Source organism: Aedes albopictus, chromosome 2, assembly GCF_035046485.1.
Source record: "Aedes albopictus strain Foshan chromosome 2, AalbF5, whole genome shotgun sequence".
Taxonomy (NCBI): domain Eukaryota; kingdom Metazoa; phylum Arthropoda; class Insecta; order Diptera; family Culicidae; genus Aedes; species Aedes albopictus.
The window spans coordinates 331716707-331730863 of NC_085137.1; the positions used below are offsets into that span (position 1 = coordinate 331716707).

Here is a 14157-nt window from a genome sequence, read left to right on the forward strand (position 1 = left end):
CCCATAACTGCATAACAGTCACATTCGACAAAAGTAGGCATTGGAGAAAAATGAGCTCAAAGTTTGAGACTTGCACTAGTATGGAATATAGCCCCCATAGGCCCATATAGCCGAGGCGGTAAACGCACGGGTATTCAGCATGACCATGCTGAGGGTGACGGGTTCGATTCCCGGTCGGTCCAGGATCTTTTCGTAAAGGAAATTTCTTTGACTTCCTTGGGCATAGAGTATCTTCGTGCCTGCCACACGATATACACATGCAAAATGGTCATTGGCAGAGGAAGCTCTCAGTTAATAACTGTGGAAGTGCTCACAGAACACTAAAGGGTGATACGGTCAAAATTTGGTCACACAATTTTTTTCATAACTTTAGACTGCGTACACCAAAACAGCTGATTTTTGGACCAGTAATGCTACATTATATGTAGCTTGTACCATAAAATTTTCATCAAAATCGGTTGAGTATTGGTTGATATATAGACAAAACCATCGACCTACCTTTTTAAAATTTTGTACAAAGGCGCTCCTTAGTAAATTTTCGGAAATTTAAGGTCAATAAAGCACAATTTTGATTACAGAACTACCAACACCGACGAACCGACGTGACAGCTAGAACAAATAAATTCAAATTTGTTGTCCGCGACGCCATGATGAAAAATAGCCGAACACTATCGCCACCTCTATAACGACTCGCGATGATTTGATAGCTCGACACCGAACCCCCGTGTGTTTATATAGGAAACGGTTCGCGTCTGCGCTGATTTGACAGAAGCGATCGCTCGCTTCGGTGGTCGACCGTTAAATTTGGGGGGGACACTTTTGAATCGCCACTGTCACGTCGGTTCGTCGGTGCTACCAATACTGTTCCGATTTTTATCAAAATTTTACTGTATAGTACTATTATGAAAATACGTTCTTAGTAAAATTTTGAGCCATTTTGTATGGATACTTTCAAAGTTGTAGCAGTTTGAATATGAAAAAAACTAACCGGGTGCCACTTAACCAAATACAGTCAGGTTTTTTTTTACGCGGGGGATACGTACCGCGTAAAAAAAAACTCAGTTCAAAATTCGAAAAACCGCGTAAAAAAAGCCTCACCATTTCTCGACGAATCATGCAAAAATAAGACGATGAAATTTTTTTTGTATGGAGTTTTCATTTACGCGGCCGCGTAAATCAAAACCGCGTAAAAAAAGACCTGACTGTATAACTTTGTAACGGCTGGATCAAATTGAATGAAATTTTTACACACCATTTTGATATGCATACTCCACATACAGAAAAAATTTCATTGAAATCGGTTAAGTATCTCTGGCTCTATAAATAAAACAGTAAAAATGTGTGAATCCTCTTTGCACAAAATTTTAAATTGCGGATCTCAGGGTTCAACCATATCTCCGCAAATACTAGAACGATTTTGATGAAAATTTTATGGTACCAGCTGCATATAATGTACCATTACTGATCCAAAAATCAGCTGTTTTGGTGTACGCAGTCTAAAGTTATGAAAAAAGTTGTGAGACCAAAATTTGACTTGACTTGACAAAATTTGACAAAATTTGACCACCTATCCAAGTATAACTTTGTAACGGCTGGATCAAATTGAATGAAATTTTTACACATCATTTTGATATGTATTTTCATTGAAATTGGTTCAGTATTTCTGGCTCTATAAATAAAAGAGTAAAAATGTGTTCTTATTTTTTAATCCTCTTTGTACAAAATTTTAAAATTGCAGTTTTTAGGATTCACAATATCTCCGCAAATACTAAACCGATTTTGATGAAAATTTTATGGCAAAAGCTGCATATAATGTACCATTACTGGTCCGAAAATCAGCTGTTTTGATGTACGCAGTCTCAAGTTATGAAACAAATTGTGTGACCAAATTTTGACCGTATCACCCTTTAAGCTGAGAAGCAGGCTTTGTCCCAGTGAGGACGTTACGCCAAGAAGAGGAGAGTGGAGAGGACTAGTATGGAAAAGGATCTAAATTTCAAAAATTTGGCAAAAATTCAATGTTAATTAGGGGAAATTACCTATTCTCGGCCGGTTTGTTCTCTTCGTCTTTGGGGGGGTTTTGAAACCTATAGAACTCAGAGTTGATCTCAAATCCTTCCCAACTAAACTGAATTATATGGCCAAGTTTCAGGTAATTTGGCTGACATAAACCCCTCATGACGAAGAGAACAAACCTGCCGATAATACCCATTGTCACCCTACTTCGCAATGAAATCTTCTACAGTTCTTCTTGTATGCTGAGCGAATAGTTCAAAAAAATATTAGAGCAAAATATGATTGGCTGTACGCTATGAGGCCAGTGAGTATTCCCAGTGTGACTGTTATGCGGTTACATTCGTTAATAATTGTTAATGAGACAAAACGACTTGGTATTTTTTTTTTTCACATTTTGTGGAACAAACTTGTAAAGTTGGATAGATGAAAGTACTGATGATATGGAGATGAGCCCCGGTATTAACTCAATATTGACAAAAACTGCAAATGTTACAAATATGCAGTTATGATGGGCAGTATAGTGGGTCGCAAAAAGTACGTCTGCTAGCACAAGGTGGTCACGCACATGAATGTTTGGGAACCTATGCTCTAGAAGCTCCACTGGGAATTCCTCTGGCAGCTCCTTTGGGAGCTTATTCATGCATTCATTTTGCAATCTCTCTAGAAGTTCAACTAAAAACATTTGTACGAGTACCACTGGTAATTTATTCAGGAATTTCACTGGAAGTTCCATTAGGAAATCCATTAAGAAATCGCCAGGAAGTTCCATTGGAAATCCATCCTGATAATTCATCTTCAAGAGCTCAGAAGTTAAGTGGGAAATTATTTTTAGACTTCCACCACAAGTTTATCAAGAAACTCCACTGGAAGTTCCTCTAGATTTCTACTGGGAATTGCTCTAGAATATTTCCAAATATTTAACAGGTAATTATTCTACAAGTATTCCTGTTGAATTTCATTGAAAATACCTCTGAGAATTTCACTAGGAATTCCTCTAGGCTTTCTACTATAAACTTTTCTCTAGCTGTTCTTCAAGGAATTACTGGAGTTCCCTCTGGCGAGTTCCACTGGGAACTGCTCTAAGAGTGTAGAAGAGCGTGTAGTTCGGTTGTTTACTATATTCACAATGACGTTTATTTCCTGATTCCTAGATTAGCCTACTATGATGACAATTGTGATCTCAGCCTACTACATCTCTCCCTTTCTTCAAAAAATAGTACTATTGTATTTAATCTACCATATCGTGAATTTAACAACATTCGATGATTCTTGACTTTAGCTCTGTTGAACTTATATATTATTATACAGGATTTCGCCCAAGGGTCACTGCCACCAATCGTTAGGCCTTCCCATGCGTTTTCTGACAACTTGACATAGTTTTGGTTATCTAAAAAGGAATATAAAATAAGGATTTATAAACCATTTGATATCTTCAAGTAAGTGGCGTTTACTTGGCCATTTTCACATACGTTTACCTTGTTCTTTTTTTTTCTTCAGTGGAAAAGTCTTACCAGAGTCATTGGAAAATTTTATGTTCTGTTACGATCCTCCTTTGAGCCCCAGCTTCAGCTTCGATCTTGATAGTTTCTTCAATTCTTCAATTTTTTTTTTGAATATTAGCTACAATGAACTTCAGAATATATTATTTACAGGTTTATGAACAACATACTAAATATTGCGCCAAACGAACTGAGCTAGACTCCTTCATTTTGGCCTTTACTTTCGCTTTTTTTTTTTAGTTTTTGAACTCCAAATAGACTAGGATAACTTTATCCCCTATATTTGGTAACAGAAACGGACTAGAACTATTAAAAAGTTCCCTTCGTTTCATACTAGGAATGGACTAGGATTCGTGATCCCCTACATTCCATAATTTCTTTTTGTTTTTGAACTCCAAATAGACTAGGATAACTTTATCCCCTATATTTGGTAACAGAAACGGACTAGAACCTTCTAAAAGTTCCCTACATTTCATGATAGGAATGGACTAGGATTCGTAATCCCCTACATTCCATATTTTTTCTTTGAACTCCAAATAGACTAGGATAACTTTATCCTCTATATTTGGATACAGAAACGGACTAGAACTCCTTGAGAGGTCCCTACGTTTCTTTCTAGGAATGGACTAGGATTTTTTTTATTCCCCTACATTCCATGTTTTTTGTTTCGCTTTCCAAATAGACTAGAATGATTTCATCCACTTTATTTGAAAATGAGCATTCTTTGAACTTTTTTTTTTATGCATTTGAATTTCAGTGAATATACTTAAATTCAGCGAGTGTGTCTGCAATTATTTTTTTCTGTCGTCTGTCGTTGAAACTGAACGTTTAGTTCATGCTTTTGTGTTTTTTTTACTAATGGATGGAAAATAGACGTTCTACATTTGATCTTTTTTTTTTAAAAAAAACTTTTTGTTTTTTTTTTTAGATTACCATACCATTTTTTTTTCTCATGTAATGTATTAGTTGGTTAACAGAAAAATAGTCTTAATTGCTATTTCTTCTACTGATTTGTAAATCACGTTCACAAGCATAGGAAGGAAACACTCATTCAATTATCATTCACTACCACGTGTAATCTGACAATCAACCCAATGTGCTTCAGGTTTATCCCAATCCAATCGAATACCGTAAGGATTGTGCACCACGCGTTTAGAGATTTTTTTTTCATCTTGCATTGTGATTTTCTAGGACTCCTTTATCGTTTATTTTGTGCCTCTTTTATCTGATAGTTCTGATATATTTATGCATGTTTATTTTCACTCAAAACTCTTTTTTTCTGATACGTTGACGATACGGTACGATCTTTCTCGACATTTTAAGTTTCGCGTGACGAAAACCGATAATTAACGATAAAAGTCCTCCAGTTTGTAACATTGAATAAGTGAATATGTTGCTTAGCTTTCAACAACCTGATGGGAGTGATGAAATAATGAACCATTATACATATAAGCTATTCTAACAACTGTGTATCTAATACACATTTTTGTTTTGTTTGAATGTTATTTTTTCAATTTCAGAACGCTACTATGTTAAGTAAAATCGATAAAGAAATCTGTTTATCTAATATAGATGCTATTCGTGAAGTTTTGTCTTTAATAAATTCGTTTATTGTAAAGATACCGCTACAAATACAAATAGGGTAAAAGCTCCCTTAGTGGAGGTAGTACCAATATTGGTGGTAGTGGCAATTTAGCACTATTTCGACCAAAAAGCTTGCAAATGACATTTTTAATATATGCTTCATACTTAATTAATGACATTAATTCAATTTTGTGTTCAGGATTTGCCGAAAAACATATTTTAAATAATTATTTTCCTTATTTTTTTCCTTTTGCACCTATAGTGGTGGTAGTGTTCCTATAGTGGTGGGTCCCATAAGAATTCAATGGGATGCGCCACTATAGGAACCAATGTTAAATTTTACCTCAATAATAGGAACCGTGTACCTATAGTTAGTGCAAGTGATTTATTGGTAAAAACTGAAATAAACAAGGGTTTTTTTTAAATTTTTCTCAGCAAATTTAAGTGAAAAACTACTGATTAACGTTTTCAGACTTTTTATGTAGTGGTATTATCAATTTTATTCAATTATTTTACTACAAGGAGCTACTAATAGCACCACTACTGGTGCATTTATCCTATCCACAATTAATTTAAAGCAGCTCAAATTTAAAAAAAAACAACAAACCTCTCGTATGTAGTTGTTGATTCATTTTTTTTTTCGTTTTATTTTCCAGTTCATTATGTCAGACACTATGCAAGCTGTCCTCATTAATTTAACATAAAAATTAATTATAAATAAGGTTCAAATATGTTTTCGGATGTGTATAAAACCAAGAAGTTATTTTTATCTGATTCCTGGTGCCTATTGCAACTCTACAATAAAAATTTCAACAATACTTTGACTTATTAGGACAGTACAACTATGCCTATCCGGACATAATTTGAGAAAATATCTAAATATTAGAAATCATGATATTCCTTTTTTCGTTAGTTTCGACAATTGATAAATAAGGTTGATGTTTAGCGAACAAACAATCCACAAATTACAAATTTACAAACTAGTATCAATTATTTTGCCGTCACGTCAACGTAATTTAAGAAGATAGAAAATTGCTCAATCAATGATAAAAGTTCAAAATATCATTTGGCGGAAGGCTTTTTTTATGGTAGAATAATCTTTTCTAACACATGTAATAACAAATAATTGAGATAACTATTCAATGGTAAAACCGATATAATATTCAAATTTATGTCCATATTGTATCAAAACCGTTCCATTACAAGTTAACGAACATTTTAAAATAGGATTGTTTCATATATCACAAAAATGAACACATTATATCAAATAACTTGATCCACAGAACGAAGCCATTTTATTTTAAATATTAAATCTAATGAACAAAGCAGCTATACCATTTGCCGTCCCGTTGCTAAGCAACTGTTTCTGTCAGCAGCAAACAACAAATTATCAAAACAACGTCTCAATCAAGCTTTCGTGATAAACTACATCAGTGCACTGATTTTTTCCCAATGAGCAAATAAATCTTGTAACAATTCTCACAGCAATTCCCATGGGAATTCCTCACACGCGAATATGGCTTTTCTTACCTCCCACCTTTGGTCAATAACTCCTTATTTTTCCTATTCTGTTGGTTTTTAGATCACTCTTTATCTTTCTTCATACTGTATAATTTTCTTTTTGAACAAGATCTCTTGTCACAGTTAGTTGATTCTGCAGGCGTTTACCATCCAAAAGACAAATCTCACAATATTACCACAGAGCTTTCATCGACGACGCAATTGCCTTGTCTTTGCAATGAATACATTCTTTCAACAGTCCTGCTTTATGGTTACTTCTAAACACTATACATGCACTTTACTTCTCAACAGTTCTGCTGTTGCACTACAATGCACTACTTTTTTTTTTAACACAGATATCTTAATCGCGGAAAATGAGCTTTTATTCTCGTCGCCAATGTAGAAGAGCGTGTAGTTCGGTTGTTTACTATATTCACAATGACGTTTATTTCCTGATTCCTAGATTAGCCTACTATGATGACAATTGTGATCTCAGCCTACTACAAAGAGTTCCTCCGAGAATACTTGTTGGAGATTCACCGGATATTTCAGTGGAAGTCCACTGAGAATTCTTCAATAAATTTCAGCGGAAACCATTTCAGATATATCTATGGGAATTCTTCCAGAAGTTTGGAAACTTGCGTAGAAGTTCCCTTGTGATCTCTTCCGGATCCTCTTTCGAAAGTTCGTATAGAAGTACGTTTGGAAATGTCTTTGAGAATTCCTCCATAAATTCAACTAAAATACCTCCACAAATTTGTTTGAAAATAACTTCAAGCATCCTTCCGACGTAGTAGAAATATCTCAAGGAATTCCTCCAGGAGTTGCTCCGGGAATTTTCCAGAAGTTTGTCCAAGAATTTTTCCAGAAGCTCGCTTGGAGATTCTCCCAGGAGTTCCTTCGGAGATTCTTCCAGAAGTTTGTCCTGAAACTGTAAACAAAGTCACTTCGGGTATACTTCTGAAAATTCCTCCGGGAAATCTCTCTGAAGCTTCTTTGGAAATTTTCTGGGTAGATTTTTTTTCTTTTTTTTAGAAATTTTTGCAAAAGAAAAATGCCTATAGGAAATGCACCTGTGAATCATCAAGGACTTTCAGCTGGGATTGCACCTAGATTTTTCTAGCAGGTCTGCCTGGGATTCCTTTCGAAATTTTTATTATAATGAGGAAGATTCTGTGAAAGCCCTCGAGATCAATTCTATACTAAAATATCGTAGAGAAGAAAAATAAATTCGAGTAAAGTGCATGAAGAGAAGAAAAGCTTAGAAAAATATTTAAAAAGCATTGTAGAAATCACTGAAAGAAGAACAAACTGAATCCTACATTTAGGAAGAAGTATGGTATAGATAAATTGCAAAAGTAAATTTAAGAATTTCAGCAAAACTGCTTGTATGAGGCATTTTTCTAGAACTTCTTGAGGAACTTTTTTTTAGATTTTCAGATGGAGCTCATAGAATTACTTACTTACTTTCAGTCCTTGACACCTACGGTGGTGCAGTGGGCCAAACAGAAAGATCTCCATCCTGGGCGATTACCAGCCATCGCCTTGACCTGTGGCCAGGTCAAATTTCTGTCGACTTGCTTGACTTCGTTGTTGAAGCTGCACCGCCATGAGCCTCCGGGTCTGCCTCTGCTGCGATGACCTGCTGGGTTCCAATCTAACGCTTGCTTGCAGATTTCGATCCGCCCCTGCGCAGAGTGTTACCGACCCACCACCTCAACTTTTGCTCAACAGTTTCTGTCGCTATCGGCTTTTGATGACATCGATGATGGATCTCCACGTTGGAGATTCAACTGTGGCTACCAATTTGGCTACCAATATATTGGAACCTTTCAACATTCTCCACACACCTGCCGCTGAGGAGCGATTGGCTAAACCATCGAGCTTGCTCTGCATATCACAGCGCCGTTGAGCTAGGAGAACAACGTCATCAGCCAGTTCGAAGTCATTTAGGTGCTCCATGGTAATGGGATAAAACAGTAATCCACGATTTGGTTCACGGTCAATCGCACCAACCAGGATCTCGTCGATTACGATGAAGAACAGTAGCGGTAAAAGTAAACACCCTTGCTTCACTCCAGCAACGACCCGGATGGGATCGAACAAAGCACCGTTGTGCAGTACTCTGCACGAAAATGCCCTGTACAGTGCTTCAATGAGGCCGATGATTTTCTCAGGGAGACCCTTGCACCTGAGGCTTGAGTGATTGAGACGGTCGAAAGCTTTTTCGTAATCAATGAAAACCAGGTGGAGAGACTACAGGAATTCATTGATTTGCTCCAGAATGATACGGAGCGTGACAATATGGTCCACACAGGATTGTCCGGCACGGAATCCTGCTTGCTGCAGTCGGAGAGTTTCTCCTGTCAATCTTCTCCTGTATTCGGTTAAGGATCACTTTTCAGAGGACTTTGAAAACGATACACAGTAACATGATTTCCCGCCAATTATCGCATACAGTCAGGTCACCCTTTTAGGGTACTTTTACTAAGACGCCTTGCATCCAGTCGGCCGGAAATGTCGCGGTTTCCCATATGTTGCAGAATAATCGATGCAGTAGTTGTGCGGATACTACGGGGTCAGCATTGAGCATCTCAGCTGATATGTGATCGACCCCTGGGGCCCTGTTCGCTTTCATGCTACGGATGGCTGTTTCTATCTCCTGCACTGATGGAGCTTCGGTGTTGACACGGGTAATGCGTCGAACCCATAGACACATTGCAAGAAAAAATCTGCAGGTATTTTCACCAAAACTTTTTGACTGATCTCCCAAGTATATTCTTAGAAAACTTCTGCATGAAAGCATGCACTTTTTTAAAATGTTCTCTGACAAATCTATGAACGTCATCACTGTATTCCACTGTATGTACCGTAAATTACACAATTCAGTTTACAAGCAATCTCACACATTTACAACACCACTTTAAAGTATAGTAAGTTTAAAATCACACGCTGAAAATCAGCCAAAATAGTAAAACTGAAAAATATAAACAAAATCGTGGTAGCCGCAAAAATCAAAATGTTACGTTACGAGCATGGCATATTTCGATCCCCGGAATATGTGATATAGAATAAAGCTCAAACACCGTTCAGTATACATCAAAAAAGACATTTATTGCATTATCGTCTCAATATCCTGGACGCGAAATTGTACACAGACAAGTGGTGCACCAATAAATATCGCCTTCCGTACCGCTCACTTGACAACAACAGATACAGGTGTACAAAGACTACTAAATTCCGTGTATAAGATTTCGCGCATTTGTTTACAGCACATACACAATAGGAGTCCTCCCTCTACTTCAAACAGATAGAGAGGACTCATCTCTACGTAACAGTCATATAGTCGTAAACACTTATATCTTATAAACACTTAACGATATGCAGTCGTTAAGCGACTTCTCTATGAACAGTAACTATAGGTATTAGGCTAGGTATTCAAGAACTAACAGCACAACTGTGAAAATAATATGCTCTTTTATAAAAGATATCATCACTTCAGAAATAGAAAGGAAAAATCATACAAAATAGCAAGAAATATACGCTCAAGTTCGTTCGCCAAAAGAACTAGCATCTAAGGAATAGTCCGAATACATCACCTTACACTTCACCTTACTGTATTGACATACACTACAACAATTACTTCCTATACGTAAGAAAAAACCAAGGGGCCTGCAACTCTAAACTTTGTAGTATTTCTCGCTCAAGTATACCAGTAGTATTTCTAGTATTTTTGAGTTTTGCATAGTATGCCATGCGTCCATAGCAACATCAGTACAAAACAAACAACTGTTGTTGGAGTCGTAGGTGCCGCTGTCAGTTAGGCTGCATGAGCTTATATTCTAGACATGAATTCAAAGGAAATCCCGGATGAAATTACAAGCAAATGCCAAGGTCAGTGACAGATATATCAAGAATTGATTTCTGGAGGAGTAATTTGATTTTTCATTCCATCAGCCGCATCATTTCAGCCAAAACTCAAACTGCAGGAAAGGCCGCGCTATGAGCTCTTTTCCGTAGCTGATTGATGACCTCACGAAAAAACCTCACCAAGGATCTCACCCAGACCTCACGGCCTTTTCAACGGTAGTTGACTGGTGGAAGGTAGCAAAAGCGTCGGCAAACGATAAACGTTGGATGGGTACTACGCGGAAAGTCGGTCCTGGAATAGGAAACTGCGATCTCTTCAACAAAATCTACATTCACTGAAGAGCAGTAGCTGCCTGTAAACATCGCATCGACTGAATGGTGCTATTTTCAGACGTAACAGGCAGCTGCGCTGGTTAGAGGCAAGGCTAGTTAAGGGTCTCACCCAAGAGGACGTAATCAATCTTGCGTAATGTATTTAGTTTACCACTGTTTCAGAGAGACTACAATATTCATCAATAAACTGTTTAACTGCCTAGATGCTTGTTTTCTTTTAGAGTTTGTAATAGAATATGAAAAATTTGATCTAAGTTTCTAAAAATAAAAAAAGTTATAAATAAAAGCGACATATTCGTTACCAACCCCAGTCTGATATAATAAATGATGCCCTTATGTGATATTTACAACCACGTGCTGTTAACCTTCCTATATTAGCCCACGGCTGGTTCATCTACAAAACATTGATTTCACTCGAACTTTTGCCCTGATTTTGTCCCGCGATTGATAGCAGCACTTCAGTCTATCAGCATTAGGTAAATAGAGTTTTAAGCAGTAGTCAATATTCCAATGAATTAATGAATGTGTATGTTTGAAATAGTTGAATTTAATACAAATAGCCTCCAAATGTACCTCCGTATCTTTTTATTGAGCTGAAAAATGAATCGACTCACAAATTTAGACAGCCTTGGTCGAAATGATCGTCTCATATATGAAGATGAATCAAAGCAACCGGTTTGCTAATCCGATAGTATTTTCGTAGTATTTCCAAGTATTTATGCATACTAGCGAAGGTTTAGAGTTGCATACCCCTTGGAAAAAACTATCCCTGTCATCAATGAATCAAATATCATTGAAAAAGTTTAGAACACCTACACGGCATCGGAATCCATTCATCTTTCTGCATTCGGGGCGTAGCTACTTTCTACGGATATACAGTTATTAGCTATTCGGGTTCTACAAATGATAATCAACCATTTTTTTGAGGCATCGGTCGGAAGTATGGGGCTAATACTACTCGCGTGGTGATGGGTGAATAATTTTACAGCTTGACAACGGATGAGTGATTGATGGTGGTATGAACTACACATGACAGGAAATGTATGTTTCCTCAACAGTTCTTCTTTGTCATTATCGTCTACTGCTGTATAACTATACATATGTAATACTATTAGTTTTACTTTGTTGAGTTCCTATTTCCAGCCTTCGATTTGAGCACTTTTTTTAATAGATTACAATTTTCATCTATCGCTATTTAGAGCCACTGCTGCAAAAATTCTCTGCTCCTTCCTGCCTAAATGCATCAATACACACACAAACAACCAGCCACAGATTTCTCAGTCTCACACTTATGTCGCAAAAAAAACAAAAACTAAATTTAATCATACGAAATTGGTCAAAATCATGACGTCAAAAATGGATGTACCATACTTTTACTTTGCGCATATTCCAGATTCACTAGAATTCATCTAGGAAAGTTAAGGTTCTTCTCGCCATGCCCAAATTCTGCAAGACATTGCCGAACGGTTTCTGCTCACACAAGTATAAAAAAATATTTTTCTTTCACGGAATCCACACGATCAACAAACCTCACTGCTGATAGTTTTCCTAGCTTTCCAACATTCAATCAGAGCTTACCCATTGACCTGGTGCTAGTACGCTGTCATAAATCGAAAAATCTCTGTCCCACTCGTTTGCCATCGTATAGTTTGACCATAATATCCGAAGCTCCCCACTAAGCGGATTGAAGCACGTGACTGTGGTGGGTGACCGACCGGAAGCTGGAGAAATGAACAAAAAAAACTGCAGATGCCATCATCGATCGTTTGCTCTGGATGCAGCTACAAATCTTACACTCAACGAGCCAGTAAGTGTGCAGCCAAAAAGGAAAAAGGGAGAAAATTGTATCTACAAAATCGAATCCTAAATCGGATCACTGCTAGTGGGGGGATGTGACCATCGATGGCTTCTTTTCCTGTGCTGTTGTTGACCACTTGAAAAGCGATTCGGTCCGGTCAAGCATTTTTGCTTGCACAGATTTGTGCTTCCAGTGGGAATGCACGGAGAAAAAAATAAAGTCAAGTCAATCATATTTCACTCCCAAACAAGCATATTTATGCACTGACTTTTATATAATCCCTTTTTGAAATTGTATCACGCATAATACAATAGGTCGAAGAATATTGGAAGCTTGAGTTAAGCAAAGTTTATGATCTGGTTAGAGCTGGAAATATGGTTGATTCAACGATATTATGCTTTCATCAATCATATTTATGCTTGATGATTTGGCAGTTCACTTATTCTCATGGTAGATTCAAGCATGTTTATGCTCAACTTGACCCTCAACTTAAGGGTTGAATTAACTATATCGGATGATTGGTTTTAGCAAACAACGAAATGTGGTCAAATTATGTTTGTTTTAATTCTGAAATCATTAAAAAGCTCCAAATCAAGGATAAACGTTTCTATATCTACTTTGTTCAGTCCGATAGACATGGTGGAGGCAAAAGATCTGACTTTTTCGCGTTTGCTGCAAATAGCGGTAGAAATTTCATACCCGTTGGCTGGAAACGAAAGTTATGAAAATATACTAATAAAAGAAAAGAAAAACTTAAATTTTTATGCATGTATGTATGTATGTATGTAGTTAGCCACCATCCTAGCTTGAGTCTTGCTCTGCATGCAGTTCCACTTAACAGTAAAGATCAATTTCATTACCACACTGACTTCAACATACCGCTGTATGAAGGGCCAAAAGGGGGTGTGGCGGACCCGTAAGTAGATACACTTACGCGAAATCCGCGGGTTTCAGAGAATCTCCTTCCAACAGTATGATCCAACAGGGTGAATAATGAAATTTACATTACTTGTCAAGCTTTCTACGGGATGGTTTGTCACAAGAAGGGCGCGTCAAATCCATTGCAACTGTTGGGATAGAAGAACCCATCTACAAGGATGTTATAGTTACTTCTCACCACACTCCGGCTGGTAATCCACTCCGTCGTACAGTTTCAACTTCAATGATGCCCTGATGCACCCTCCCGATCCCCATATATAGTTATATAGTCATATAATGATTTCAATATAATATTCAAAGGAAATTTATGATGAAATAAAATCTTGTAATATGAAATAATTAATAAAAAATATTAATGAAATATAGTGTATTGAAATGTAATGTAGCTAAATGAAATAAGATATCAATTGTAGATGTATGTCCTAGATTGGTGGGGTAGAATATTATTATAGTAACAAAATGTTGACACGATAAATGATATATAGTCAATATGCAATATAATATAGTGAAATATAGTAATGCAATGAACGGTAATATAATATATAACCAAATTGTATATAATATAATAAAAATGAAATGAGATAGGTGACTAAACGAAATGTTATTCACTGACGAATA

General features: G+C 36.8%; 1 long non-coding RNA gene across 1 annotated transcript; it reads left to right on the forward strand.

The window, feature by feature from the left end:
- The first annotated feature begins 10264 nt into the window (after window positions 1-10264).
- On the forward strand, window positions 10265-11387 carry LOC134287201 (uncharacterized). The gene is made up of 2 exons (XR_009997111.1): window positions 10265-10493; window positions 10557-11387. It is a non-coding gene; the product is annotated as an uncharacterized LOC134287201 (long non-coding RNA).
- Window positions 11388-14157: the final 2770 nt, after the last annotated feature.